Genomic DNA, 16,151 nt, shown 5'->3' on the forward strand with positions numbered 1-16,151 from the left:
ATAATCATGACAAATGAGTCTATATAGCCACCAACAGTCATTCAGTATAGTATTGGTATCCACTGTTACTTGATTCAGAGCTTTGAAAGTTGTCCAAGGCACAATGAGTATTATACTCACTATTAGCAGATGTGGGCATGGAAACTTAGGAAATAAGGCTACTGGCAAGAGAGGAATAAATGACAGTTATGAAGTCATGCGGAATACAATCACCACTAGTAGATCCCACTGTGGCCTCACTGGTAACTGGAACAACTGGCAAGACTGTTGACACTTGGAATCAAGACACACGGTAGTGTGTCGTGCGGCCCAAGAAGCCGGCGCGCCACACCGTGAGTATATTGACAGGAAGAACGAAAACGTCATTTTCACACCTTTGTATCTCGGTGATCACTTATCTGATTGGAACCAAATTTGCTACACAGTTGCCCGCCAGCCAAGGGAGTCTACATTCCAAATTTGAAGGAAATCGCTCCAGCCATTTCCGAGATACGAGCTGCCAAAGTTTCGTTTTTTTTTCTTCGTTCTTTTTTTCTTCTTCTTCGTCTTTTCGCACAATTGCAAAAATTGCTATAACAAGCAAACGCGTACTCCAATCGCCTTGAAATTTGGCACACAGAAAGGGAGTCCAAAGGCGAATCCTAGCATCAAATTTGGTACAAATCCGATGAATGGTTCAGGAGTTATGACCGATTATTCGCGTAAAACAAGATCGATTTGTTGTCACGCCTACAGGGTAAACCGCTTCATGGAATGAGTTGAAAATTGCTATGTAGATGGAGTAACCATCGTAGGAGTGCCTTTTGGTGGTTTGAAAGGAATCGAGATAAAGACCACGGAGATATGACACAAAACCCAACCTGTGTCACAATTACGCGATCGATTTTTATGAATAAAAAAGTATTAGTTTTCATGCCTACTAGGCAAACCGCTTAGAGCAATGAGCTGAAAATCGGTGTATAGCTGGAATAATCTTCATAGAAAGTCCTTGCAGTAGTACAGAAGAATCGGATTACAAACCACTGAGTTATGATTCGAAAGCCAACTCCGTGTAGCAAATGCGAGATCGAGATACTCTAATAGAACAGTCACCCTAATAGAGCATTCGGCTAATTTATTTACTCCATTACAGAATTTTATTACATCACAAGTTATTCTGTAGGGAGTTCAGTTGCAAACAGTTAATCTTATAGACAGTTCAGCAAGAAGACAGTCACCATGTGGAGAGTTAAGCAAATATACCACTATAGAGATTCAGAACATTACAAGTCACACTGAAGAAAGTTCAGCTATAAACAAGTCATGCACTGTGTAGAGAATTCAGCTACAATTAAGTCACTCTCTAGAGAATTCAGTTACACAGAATTCTGCTACACACAAGTCACTGTGGAGAGAGTTCAGCTACAAACAAATTACCCTTTAGAGTGATCAGCTACAAACAAAACACTTTGCAGGGTGTTCAACTACAACAAATCAATTACCTTTAGAGCGATCAGCAATGAACAAATCAACACAAATCTACCTGTAGAGAGATCAGCTAGAAACAAACCACCCTGAAGAGAGTTCAGCTACAAAAAATCACCCTGTAGAGACATCAGCTAGAAACTAGACACAATGTAAGGAGTTCAGCTACAAGCAATCACCCTGTAGAGTTCAGCTAAAACAAATCAACCTGCAGAGAGATCAGCTACAAACAAATCACCTTATAGAGAGTTCAGCTACAAACAGATTACCTGCATGTAGAGATATCGGCTACAAACAAATCAACCTGCAGAGAGATCAGCTATATACACACAAATCAACTTGTAGAGAGATCAGCTACAAACAAATCACCCTGTAGAGAGATCAGCTAGAAACTACACACAATGTAAGGAGTTCAGCTACAAACAAATCACCCTGTAGAGAGATCAGCTACAAACTAGACACAAAGTAAGGAGTTCAGCTACAAGCAAATTACCCTGTAGAGAGTTCATCTACAAACAAATCAACCTGTAGAGCAATCAGCTAGAAACAAATCACCCTGAAGAGAGGTCAGCTACAAAAAATCACCCTGTAGAGAGATCAGCTAGAAACAAATCACCCTGAAGAGAGGTCAGCTACAAAAAAATCACCCTGTAGAAAGATCAGCTACAAACAAATTGCCCTGTAGAGAGATCGGCTACAAACAAATCAACCTGCAGAGAGATCAGCTACACACAAATCAACTTGTAGAGAGTTCAGCTACAAACAAATTACCCTGTAGAGAGATCGGCTACAAACAAATCAGCCTGTAGAGAGTTCAGCTAAAACAAATCAACCTGCAGTGAGATCAACTACAAACAAATCACCTTATAGAGAGTTCAGCTACAAACAAATTACCCTATAGAGAGATCGGCTACAAACAAATCAACCTGTAGAGAGATCAGCTACACACAAATCAACTTGTAGAGAGATCAATTACAAACAATCACCCTGTAGAGAGATCAGCTAGAAACTACACACAATGTAAGGAGTTCAGCTACAAATAAATCACCTTATAGAGAGTTCAGCTACAAACAAATCACTCTGTAGAGAGATCAGCTAGAAACTGGACACAATGTAAGGAGTTCAGCTACAAGCAAATCGCCCTTTAGTGAGTTCAGCTACAAACAAATCAACCTGCAGTGAGATCACCTACAAAAAAGCACCTTGTACAGAGTTCAGCTACAAACAAATTACCCTGTAGAGAGATCGGCTACAAACAAATCAACCAGTAGAAAGATCAGCTGCACACAAATCAACTTGTAGAGAGATCAGCTACAAACAAATCACCCTGTAGAGAGATCAGCTAGAAACTAGTCACAATGTAAGGAGTTCAGCTACAAGTAAATCACCCTGTAGAGAGTTCAGCTAAAACAAATCAACCTGCAGAGAGATCAGCTACAAATAAATCACTTTATAGACAGTTCAGCTACAAACAAATTACCTTGTAGAGAGATCGGCTGCAAATTAATCAACCTGCAGAGAGATCAGCTACACACAAATCAACTTGTAGAGATCAGCTACAAACAAATCACCCTGTAGAGAGATCAGCTAGAAACTAGATACAATGCAAGGAGTTCAGCTACAAGCAAAATCACCCTTTAGTGAGTTCAGCTACAAACAAATCAACCTGCAGTGAGATCACCCACAAAAATGCACTTGTACAGAGTTCAGTTACAAACAAATCACCCTGTAGAGAGATCAGGTAGAAAAATTCACCTTGTAGAGAGTTCATTTACAAAGAAACCATCATATAGAGAGTTCAGCTACAAAGAAATTACCCCGTAGAGAGTTCAGCTATAAGAAGTCACCTTGTAAAGAGTTTAGCTACAAAGAAACCATCATGTACAGAGTTCAGCTACAAAGAAACCACCTGTACAGAATTCAACTACAAACAAATCACCCTGTATAGAGATCAGCTAGAAGAAGTTACCTTGTAGATAGTTCAGCTACAACAATTCACCCTGTAGAAAGATCATGCTAGAAGAAGTCACCTTGTAGAGTGTTCAGTTACAAAAAAACCATCATGTAGAGAGTTCAGCTGCAAACAAATCACTCTGTAGAGAGTTCAGCTACAAAGAAACCGCCATGTGGAGAGTTCAGCCTCATACAAACCACCTTGTAGAGAATTCAACTACAACAAATCACCCTGTAGAGAATAAGTTACCTTGTAGAGAGTTCGGCTACAAAGAAACCACCATGTAGAGAGTTTAGCTGCAAACAATTCACCTGTAGAGAGTTCAGCTAGAAACAAATCACCCCGTAGAGAGATCAACTGGACGAAGTCACCTTGTAGAGAGTTCAGCTACAAAGAAACAATCATGTAGAGAGTTCAGCTGCAAACAAATCACTCTGTAGAGAGTTCAGCTACAAAGAAACCGCCATGTAGAGAGTTCAGCCTCATACAAACTACCTAGTAGAGAATTCAACTACAACAAATCACCATGTAGAGAAGAAGTTACCTTGTAGAGAGTTCAGCTACAAAGAAACCACCATGTAGAGAGTTTAGCTGCAAACAATTCACCTGTAGAGAGTTCAGCTAGAAACAAATCACCCCGTAGAGAGATCAACTGGACGAAGTCACCTTGTAGAGAGTTCAGCTACAAAGAAACAATCATGTAGAGAGTTCAGCTGCAACCTGCAGAGAGTTCAGCTACAAAAAAATCACCCTGTAGAGAGTTCAGCTAGACAAAATCACCTTATAGAGAGTTCAGCTACAAAGAAACCATCATGTAGAGAGTTCGGCTATAAAGACACCACCATGTAGAGAGTTTAGCTGCAAACAAATCACCTGTTACAGAGAGTTCAGCTACAAAGAAACCATCCTGTGTATAGTTCAGCTACATTTCAAGTCACCCAGTAGAGAGATCAGCTGCAAAAAAAATCCTGTGGGGAATAATGAGCATGTAATAAATATATGTATATAATTTGTATAATTACTAATAAAATCAAAAATAATTGAAGTGCTAAAATTCTTCTTTAAGTTCTTTTCATCTTCCTGTGGTAAAGAAAAAAACACATGGGTTAAAAAAGCCCCAAAGCCAGCCATAGGCCGGCTTTGCAGTATACAAATACAAAAAGAAGTGATATCTAATCAAAAACAGCCAAGCTGTAAAAAAAGGTGCGGCCCCCAAAAAGGCCATGGTGAAAAAAGATGTAAAATCCAAGGTGGCGGCCAAGAAATGGCTGTGATGGTAGGTTAATGGTAAAAATTTTAATAACGACAATTCAGGTGAATTTTTGTGTCGCTTCACAAAATTTACCTGAATTGTCATTATTAAAATTTTTACCATTAACCTACCATCACAGCCATTTCTTGGCCGCCACCTTGGATTTCACATCTTTTTTCACCATGGCCTTTTTGGGGGCCGCACCTTTTTTTACAGCTTGGCTGTTTTTTGATTAGATAATAAATGACAGTTATGAAGTTATGCGGAATATACTCACCACCAGTAGATCCCACTGTGGCCTCACTGGTAACTGGAACAACTGGCACTAGGAATATTAAATAACAGTTATGAAGTTGTGTGGAATATACTGACCACTAGTTGATCCTACTGTGGCTTCACTGGTAACAGGAACAACTGGCAAGACTGCTGACACTGGGAATAATAAATGACAATTATGAAGTTGTGTGGAGTATACTCACCACTAGTTGATCCCACTGTGGCTTCACTGGTAACGGGAACAACTGGCAAGACTGGTGACACTTGCAATAATAAATGACAGGTATTATTATTATTATTAGCACTTTACAGTGACCAACACTGAAGATCTGACAGCAACATGTGCTACAGCCTTAGGATTACCTAACCTAATTTCAGGAACTTAGACCGAATGACTTGACCTAGTGACTTGACTTACTGACTGATAAGGTGTAACAGAAAAGGGGCCAAAGTAAGGAAAAAATCCAGGATTCGAACTGCAGGTCACCCATTGTCTAGTCGGGGCCATGCTCAGTCTTCCTCCAGGGATTTTCTTCCTTAAACTTAAAGTATTTATTATTAGCACTTTACAGTGACCAGCACTGAAGGTCTGACAGCAACATGTGCTGCAGCCTTAGGATTACCTAACCTAATGACTTCACTTACTGACTGATAAGGTGTAACAGAAAGATATGAAGTCATGTGGAATATACTCACCACTCGTTAATCCCACTGTGGCCTCATTGGTAACTGGAACTTCGGGATTTCTTTCCGCAACTACAAATTGTGCACATCTAAAATATGTACTGAGATTCATCACACAATGCAGATGTACCATACAGAATATATGCGACTGTCTCAGCTAAAACCTGACATGTTCGCACAAGCATATATAGTGTGTGTAAAATTACACATGATTCAAAAAAAATTACGCAAGTTTTAATCAAACCATTTCCTGGGGAAGCAATTCTCAACTTCACTAAACTTATATACCGTCTTATTTGCCTGCTCATGGATTGTTCAAAACTATTTGTTTCATTTCAGTAGCCTCAGTGGTTTGCATGTCACTTGCATTTGTTTTCAATGCAGTAGACGTAAATGAATTATTGTCATTTCTTCATTTGACATGCCTTCATACTTTGTGCAGATTAATGAAGGAATAAAACTGTAGCTCCATTGATGCGCTGGTTCATAGTGAGTACTTTAATCCAAATTTCAACTTTGTAGACTGATGTTATGGCTCTAAATGCAAGTGCCTGTGGTTTATTTCCTAATACGCACTGTACAAATCAACCTCTCCAGTCTCCTAATGTCTAGTGCTAGAATTCCAAAAATCTACTCACCACAACAGGCTGAAACTTGGGTAATCCATTCTTTATATGTAACCAGATTTACCTTTTCCACACATTTGACATACCAGAAAACAAAATGAATTAACTCTTGACTCCTTATACTGATTAACTTGCTCTTAGTATCAAAATGTATCCAGATACTGTAGCTACATTCTTTGAAAGTTTCAAGCAATTATATGCCATGATCAAAAAGCCATGAAGCTTTAAAGTTTAAAAACGGGTCAAATTTAATGTGTGTGAAAAGGTATCTTTTCACAAATCCGGTCACGATTATAGTGTAAAAATTTAATTGTACGAACAAGTTGGGAGACGGTCACATATATGAATTTGACTGTCAACTATTCTGCAAAATTTGATGCACAAGCATGCATATGTGTGCACTGAAAATTATCTATATTCAACTATGACATAGCATGTTACACCACAATCAGCCACTATACAATAAATAACAGTAGTGACACACTACATTCACGAATGTAGTGTGAATTTTTAAGTATAATCTTGTAATCACTAATATAAGTACAATTGAAAGAAGACTGAATATAATATAATTTGCATACTCTCAATGAACTTACTTTTGTTAGCAATACGAGCATGGTCAGTGAAATAAGGACAAACAAGATGAAAAAGGTCCTTGAAAGCACTCAATTCATTGACAGTGCCAGACATACATGAGGTAGCAGCTGTTAGCTGTTGATAAAAAGTAGTGGAAAACATGAAGAAATGAGACCGGTTCCCAGAAAAAACGAGACCAGTTTCCACAAACCTAAACAAAGGTAAATATAAATTGTATACTGGACACTCTCAGTGTACTTACTTAACTGAGACTAAGTCTGTAATTCCTACCCTATCAAAAAGAAAATGAATAAAAACACAATCAGGCTTAATGCACTTACAGCTGTAAGTAATTAGAAGATGAGGTTGAACAACTCCGTGAAAAAAGAACACATATGGTTGCTACCAGATTCTTTAAAGGAAGCAGCTGCCATTGAAGGAAACTATATGTAATCAATGTTGAACCATTGTCATACAATAAACAACTTAATACAGCTTAACCTATCGTACAAGTAATACTTACTCATCTAGAGCTGTTTGATCACTGTCATCGTAGGAATTGTCTATCACGCCACGCCACTTCACCACCGCTACAGCCAGCAGGGATGTACAGCAGACATGCCAACTCTCACGTATTAGGCATGAGTCTCACTCTTTGGCTAGTAATCTCACACTCTCACGCCTAACCCTCTGTTTCTCACTCTTTCAGCTTAATTCTCATGCCTGATCTACTTCATAATTAGCTCTGTGCTTAAAATTGGACAGGCAGTGCCTATTTTTGTACTTTGAGCATGTAGCGACCTTTTTTTTTTTTTGGTCTTCTCTACCCAAAAATCCTGCAGTTGCACTTGAGTCTGGTCTACATTGCTGGTAGTGTCTGAGGTCTCATTCCTAAAACTAAAATTGTTCAGAGGTTGGCATCTCTGGTACAGTTGTGGTCCATAACTATCATTGTGCGGAGCATGACTCATTGGACGATGGCGCCGATCGTGCACACTCTCTCCGCGAGATACAATGTCATGATCTCTCGCATATAAAACCGCTGATACAAAGATGGCGACTAAATTGCATCTGATATGCATGCGCACACCACTGACCCCTTCCATTATAACAAGAATTACTACGAACTTTGGCAGGTATGCTAACTGTGCAAGAAAATCTGGATTTTTATGACTCTTAGAAAGAATTGATTGAATAATTAATTTTTCTGGTATTATCTGCTTTGCCATATGAAAGTGTGTGCGCATGAAACAAAACTATCTATAGTGATTAACAGAAGTGTACTTATTGTAAAATCATCATAACTTTGTTTGATACAATAAAAAAATATGAAGTCACATACTAGCTGTCTGTATAAACAAAGGTCCATGAATAATGAGATGGTGAAGCTAAAAAGTTATCACATTTAGTTAAGTAAACAAAGTGGTTAAGCCATACAAAGAATGTGTATTAAACTAACACAAGAGAAATAGCCCTATAATACGGCAAACGGTGGTTTGCTGTGGTAGAACTCCATTTCATTGCAAAGCGCCGTCTGCGCCGTGTCTCCCCAAGCGGTATAAACAACTCGTGCCGTCAATCGAAACAGCGCAGCAACTCATGCCGTCTCTTTCCATACGGTGAAAGGAACTTGTGTCGTCAAGGTAGTGTGGCTTATCTTCCGTTTATTATTCGTGATACTACTCTCCTAATAGCGCTGGCGCTTGTTGTGAGGCTGCTTTGTAAGTAAAGCGAACAGAAGGTGCTATAACATTAGTTAGGACACGATAAAGAAGCCTCTTTATCTAGTAAATTAGCTTAGATATTGAATTAGCTGTCGCTCTTTGTACCATAGGCGGTGGAGACGGCAGGACATGGCCTCAAATAGAGCAGTCATTGTTGAAAGCAGTGTAGCTAGTTAGAAATAAGGAGATATTAGTCTGTGGAAGGCAGCTCAGCAGATTATTTTGTTAGTCTTCAATTTGCAACTGATTATTTTGTTAGTCTTCAATTTGCAACTGATTATTTTGTTAGTCTTCAATTTGCAACTTACTTACAGCATAGATCTATACTTACAGCTAGGCCCTGGCATCACTAAGTCTGGCTATGCTAAGTTGATCCCTTCCATTGTCTGTGCATAAGACACTCATATCATTATAAACATGTACCCTCAAAACCTTCGTAATGGTAGACCTGGAACACGAACGAAACGGTAGCCATTTAATTTACCTTTAAAATCCCAGGGAATTCCCCTAAACCTATTAAAATTTTTACTCATCAAGGCAAAGTTAATTACGTGTGGATAACCTTTCGCGATTGCTTGTAGCAGTACATTAATAATTTCATTACATAATAAGTACATGCATTAGCAATAGAGAATTAAAAATGAAAGTATTAGTTGTGTGTGCGTAACCTCACATAGCCAGACTGCTTTCCTTTTTGCTTTGGGTCAGGAAGAATGAGGGTGTGGTGAACACAGCATAGCAGTTTTGTTCTAGCACTACCCAGATTTTGGGGATTGTTGATTGGAGAGAACCACACAAGATGGCTTCGCAAAGGTCTGGCTATGCGAGGCTAGTGTGTGCGTGCGTGTGCGCATGTGTGTGTGGTGCACACTTATATTGGTCACACTTATATTGGTATTTCTCTCTTTAGGTGATGACTACAATAGTGAATCCATCCCCCCTAACAGCCCTAGAATAAACACTGCTCTACTGTATACGTAAAGTGAGCTTGTAGCAAGCTGCAATCAGACAATTAACAAATACACACAAACACTACACACAAGGGTAGTTTCAGCTACCCTATCTGGGGTAGGTTGTGACAGGTGCATGAGAATATCTATTAAATGCTCACCATAAAATAGAGTAGAGACATCCTACCAGTGTAAATCACTGCTACTTTCTGTAGAAAAAAACGGCCCGTCGTCTTAATATTAGTAGCCAACTGTTACGAGCAGGTCTTGCAATTGGTAGTCTGGGGCGAGACAAATGAATAATCACATGCACACAGTTAGATAATTGTATATCAAACGCAACAGTACACTTTCTAACATCATAAACTAAGTTACAGTCTTACTTCAAATAGTAATTCTAGTCTTAGTAGTCCTATTCGTCATTACAAATATGGGCTTACTTCTGCATGTGACATGACGTGTCACATTATGAAATACTCGCAGCTGCTTTTAATAATACGGCGCTAGCAATTGCTATCATACAAGTACAGTATATACATACATACACAATATTTCATGTAATTGATGTCACTCTAAATGTGTATGCCTGTCTTTTTCAGCCGCTTGCAGCGCTGTCCGATGGCAGTGCAGCATGATGTCCACGTGTCTTCAAATGTTGTGGGGTCTGCCCAGTGCTGAAGGAATAGCTGGAAAATCTTCTCCTTCAGCCTATTCAGCTCGACAATGGGAAGTGCAGGATGACTTCGACAACCCATGACTGTACACCTTGCCAAAATCTGATCACCAAAATATGATTTTGCTGCTAACCTCTGTGCAAGAGTGGACACTCTACTTTCGGTACAATATGTTAAGAGGCGAACAATATACAAAACAATGCCAAAAAAGAGGGAAAATGCTAATTAATAAAATGTGAAGAATCTAAATGTACCTTAATAAGAAAACAATATAATAAAGATTACATATTATGATAACTAAAGTGCATATATGTATGCTACCAAAAACAAGTATTAAATACGTTTTAACTATAATGACCAAATGCACATGCTAAATCCACTGTATATAGAATAAAATAAATGCATGATATTAAATAATGAGTACTGCAACAATCAGGCATGGAAATAAATTCTGTAATTTACGAAAGTACTATAACTACAAATAAACAATAATATTACTGCTTAAAATTGGGGTTATAATGATAAACAGCTACAGGTGAATTTGGAACTTGATATCCCTATTGCAGGGCATGTAGACTACCCAATCACCAACTTTCATGAATAATTACCAACAAAGACTTGTACCTCTTGATGAAGAATTGCAACAAATAAAGAAGCAGATCAGGGAGAGCAGTACAGGTGACATGAAGTGCAGCGGTCGCACAAAGTGCCCAAGGAGACATGACGTTGTCACAGTATCAATGATATCAATAGTGACATCACAGTATTTTTGGGTTACACTACTCATGGTTCTGTATAAATAGAGAGATGTTAAATGGTTGTACAGTGGGGTACCATGTCAACTTGATGTAACGAGAAGTAGGCCTGATAGTGATGGCATACCTCTATCTGTGACGTTTTAACCCTTTATTATCGAATGGCTAATATATTGCCATAACGAGTGCCCTTTATAAACGGAGCCATAACTCCTTTTTCCTAGGGGCTACGAAGCTGAAATTGCTACCAAACTGCTCAAAAGGACCGGGTGTTTTTAATGAAGTTTACCGTTCGGCGATAGGAAGAAGCATGGGAAAGTTATGGCACTTGGCAATACAAAATAGCGTATACAAAACAATAATACCTGTTTAAAACTCCATGTTCGCCTTCTCCCTGCTACTAGGAGGCTTTAGTTGGAATTACTCCATTCCCCACGTGATAAGGATTCTAAAAATAAATAGTGTGATGTCATCGCGTTGATTAGTAAGATGGCGGCGCCCATCTTTCAATGCCATGGCGATACGGAGAAGATACGCTTTCTTCGCTTCATAGCGCGTGAGTTGTGTGTGTGATCTGTAAGTATTCTAGCTGTGTTGGTAGAAGAGAGAGATGGCTATCAAACGGTATATAGCTTGATGGGTTAATTAATGGGTGGGGTCCACTTGTATCGCCCACAGTTCACACAAGCCATAAAAGTTTTCACACTTGCGGTTTTGTAAAAAAAATTTCGGTAATAAAGGGTTAACTATTCACCAAGTAATGATGAAGTACCATTTGATGATCAACAACTTAGAATTGACTAATCGTAGAAAAGGCTACATTGAGAAACAATCATAAAGTGCTGAGAAAGAGGCAAATGTAAAAGCTGATGAGACGAACAGGCAACTAGGAGGAAAGGTATGTACATCTACCAGTACCTATACATGGTAATATCATAACACATAAATACAAGTCTAGATCTAGTAAATGAAAGTAATAAATACTATTATAAGACTACTAATGTATACAAATAAATAGATGTGCTAATATATATATATATATATATATATATATATAAATACATTTTACGTATACTGCTATTATACTGTAGATAAATACTAGTTACAATAGGCATATAAGCTTGAAAATAAATACTAAATAAATGTGTTATACTTAAAGTACAATAATTATTAATCATGGGTTACATCAGAAATCATTAAATCATCACTTGTAACCAACCTAGACAAACTGCTTCTACTTCTCGCAAGTCCGCGGAAAAGAAGACACGACGATCCCAAACCTCTGGGGAGATGGAAGACATGCAGCCGCCGCCAAAACGGAGCCGATGTTTAGCAGCCACTCCGCGACCCCTGACAATGGACGACATCCCTGCAATCGTGGCAGCTATCCGGGCACCACTAACTGTCACCCCCACATCAGGAGGACTTACTACCGCAACGTCTACCATTACAACCACTGTCCAATCTGGAGTACTCGACACCGTAGCTAACACCGCATCCGGCGGATCTACAACTACCACGACAGCGTCGGCCGGATTTCCCACCCCCACTACAGCATCGTCTAGCTCCCCAACTCTCCCCACCACAGCAGCGTCTAACCCCACATCTCTCACCACTATAGCGGCTGCTACCGGGACCTCCGACAGCCTTCAAGATGGTGGTAAGCTATCAGGCCCCCTTTATTTTTTCCATTGCTAAGGGGATACCAAGGTGTGAGCATACTGCGAGAATAACTTGGAGGTTGTTAAAGCATGCAGGTGATTTGGGTGGAGATATAATGAGAAAATCATCCAGATAGTGGAGAAGAGGACTCACGCCCTTTTGCTCAAGTATCCAAGATAAAAGGTCAGCAAGGATATTGAAAAGTTTTGGTGCAGACCTTAGGCCAAATGGAAGGCAAGCATCAATGAAGACCATTCCCACAGCTTCCGCATTGGAGCAGCAACCACCGCAGCCAAAGCAAATATACCTGACGCATACATCAAGATGTTAGGCAGATGGCAGAGTGACGCTTACCAAAGATACATCAAGACACCTCCATGTGAGCTAGCCAAATTTTCCGCATTGATAACTTCAGCTTCATCTAGTATTCCACAGCAGAGTGACAGCACCTAGATAACAGTAACAAGAAACACATGAACTGACTTGATATGCAGCACTACACATTTATTGCACGCTTAAGTACAGTATCATACATCACACAGAGTACTGTAACTTGACTGTATTCTATTTGCATGTACACACACATAATATGCTTGTAATATAAATAAGCGATAATGCATCGAAGTATCTGCGCCAGAATCCTTGGTGGTGAAAGAATCCCATGTATACATGGTCATCTTTCTATGGTTTCAGCAGCAAGAATTTGGACGGTCATTTGCTAACCCCGCTCCAACCTTCTTGCCTGCCCAAGTATTTGTCGCTTGATTTGTATTATTACTCTTTGCCTGTAAAAGTCAAAACATTTGAAATAAATTAGGTCTTCCCCAAAGCAGTCGGGGCCTTGCACACCTACCAACTCACCACAATCAACTTTAGATCGTGGTAGAGCCAAATGATCTCAGAAGACAAAAGGTTAGTGACAACATTAAATGAAGTTTAAAATATTTAAAACGAGTTAATGTTGGAATCTAACAGATATAGTATACTCACCGTGTCATTGGTTGTTTGGAGCAGAGCATTAATAAGAGTTAGTGCTATATTTAGAACATCAGCGCATGCGCATGCAGTAACACGTGCAACCGTGAAGAATGGGTAGACAAACTGCTTCTACCACCCACCCTCCCACTGGTGTACATCATTACCTTTTATAACGTGGGTTGTTGAGCCAGTACCGCTGCCACTAAGGCAAATATTGGTTCATATCATAGTTACACACAGTGGCATTTACCGAGCCAACATCGCTGCCTACCAAGGCAAATGTTGGTTCACTTTTGTTTTTGAAATATACATTGTCAATTATTGAGCCAATACAGCTGCCACTAAGGCAAATATTGGTTCATATCGATGTTACATGCATTGTCATTTACAGAGCCAACATCACTGTCTACTAAGGCATGTGTTGGTTCACATTTCAAAACAGACATTGTCAGTTACTGAGCCAATACAGCTGCCACTTAGGCAAATATTGGTTCATATCATTGTTACATACAGTGTCATTTACCGAGCCAACATCGCTGCCTACTAAGGCAAATGTTGGTTCATAGTTATATGCACAATGTTGCCATTGTTGGCCATTCAGACCTATACTGCTGCCACTAGGGTAAATATAGGTCCGCCCAACTGGGTACGCTCAGTAGGAAGAGCCAACTTAGGATAAAGTCAGCTTCATATCCATAGGTATCAAATCCTTTTTTAAATGACAAACTGGTACATTGCACTGATAAAGGCTCTTCATTTGCTGCATACGCAGCACCTCCATTCTCTATAGAGAGAGTGTGATAGTGCAAGGTCCCACTTAGGATGATTGCTTAATAGATATAGGTTTCAGCAGCAAGAATTTGGACGGTCATTTGCTGACCCCGCTCCAACCTTCTTGCCTGCCCAAGTATTTGTCGCTTGATTTGTATTATTACTCTTGGCCTGTAAAAGTCAAAACATTTGAAATAAATTAGGTCTTCCCCAAAGCAGTCGGGGCCTTGCACACCTACCAACTCACCACAATCAACTTTAGATCGTGGTAGAGCCAAATGATCTCAGAAGACAACCAAAGCTACATACAGATTGGGGAAGGGTTAGACTACTACCAAAGACAGTTGTTCCCAGTAAAGGTTAGTGACAACATTAAATATATATAAATACATTTTACGTATACTGCTATTATACTGTAGATAAATACTTGTTACAATAGGCATATAAGCTTGAAAATAAATACTAAATAAATGTGTTATACTTAAAGTACAATAATTATTAATCATGGGTTACATCAGAAATCATTAAATCATCACTTGTAACCAACCTAGCTGTACATGCGAGATTAGTATATGCAAAAGATCTAAAAAGCATAGAAAGAATTAACAAATTTTTTTTTTGACAAAGGAAGCTGCATACCAGGACAGAGGACAAACGTAGGAAGGAGTGCTGAAAGATCAACAAAGTCAAAGTAAAAACAGAAGCAATCAAATATCATAGGGACTACTATATATGTGTCCTTGTACGTGTCAAGGTTAACAAGCAACTGTGCTGCTGGTGTAAAGAGTACTGACTCTCTAGTTTAAAGATCCACAGCCATAACCCATTTTGGGTTTACAACCATAGCAATAAGTGTGTTTGCCATCATATACGCATGCGATTGCTAAGGTAATGTCATCCAGGCTCTGGTGTCAAATGAACCTATTCGGCTCAGAAAAACACTTCTTAGCTCTATGGTTATATAGTTAAATGATAATATATCAATCATACCTCATACTCTGACCAAATTGGCAGGATGGTATTTTTCTTCACACACACCCACACACGCACGCACGCACACAGCTGTGAAGGTACAACAGTGAAATATGGTCTAAATAGTTAGGCTTCAAGAAACACATTGTTCCAATGAATTAAGGCCCTGTAGTAGCGCCTGAGCAAAGTGAGGGTACCATAACACAGGTCCTTCATATTTCTAAATTCTGTAGAACCCCATTACCAGAGAGTGCTATAAATTGCTTCATAACATTGGTCTCAGATAAGAACCATGTAAGGTTGGTTAACAGGGTATATTAGCCAATGAAAAATGTATGTGTACTCCACCCCATACGGGCTGAGGTGGGAGGTCGAGATTTGTATCCCTGAAAACTACAATTCCAAAACTACTCGGGGAGTATAGGCAATACAAAGCCCCGCATATCCCGAGATTTTCCCGACAAATCTCCAGTAAAAGGAACCTGCGCTTGGTGAGGATTTGCACAATAGGTGCATACAGATAATAACAAATCCCCACGAACCCCGACTAGAGTAAATTCATCGTGCAATTTCCCCACGAACCCAGATTTTCCGTTACCCTCAACCCGTACTTGGGCCTTTACATTAATAGGTGCATTAAACATACATTGAAACGTTACCATACCGGTCATCCGTTGATGCTTTAGGATACAGGAACAATGCAACGTCGACCGTCTTCTACAAATAATAATAATCATAACCCAAACTAGGATAAACCTTTACTAACTTTGAGAGTAACCTGTACCCACTGATGGCCATTGTTAGCCAGATTCACCCTTCGGTGTCACGAGGCC

Source organism: Dysidea avara, chromosome 14, assembly GCF_963678975.1.
Source record: "Dysidea avara chromosome 14, odDysAvar1.4, whole genome shotgun sequence".
NCBI classification, from domain to species: Eukaryota; Metazoa; Porifera; class Demospongiae; order Dictyoceratida; family Dysideidae; genus Dysidea; species Dysidea avara.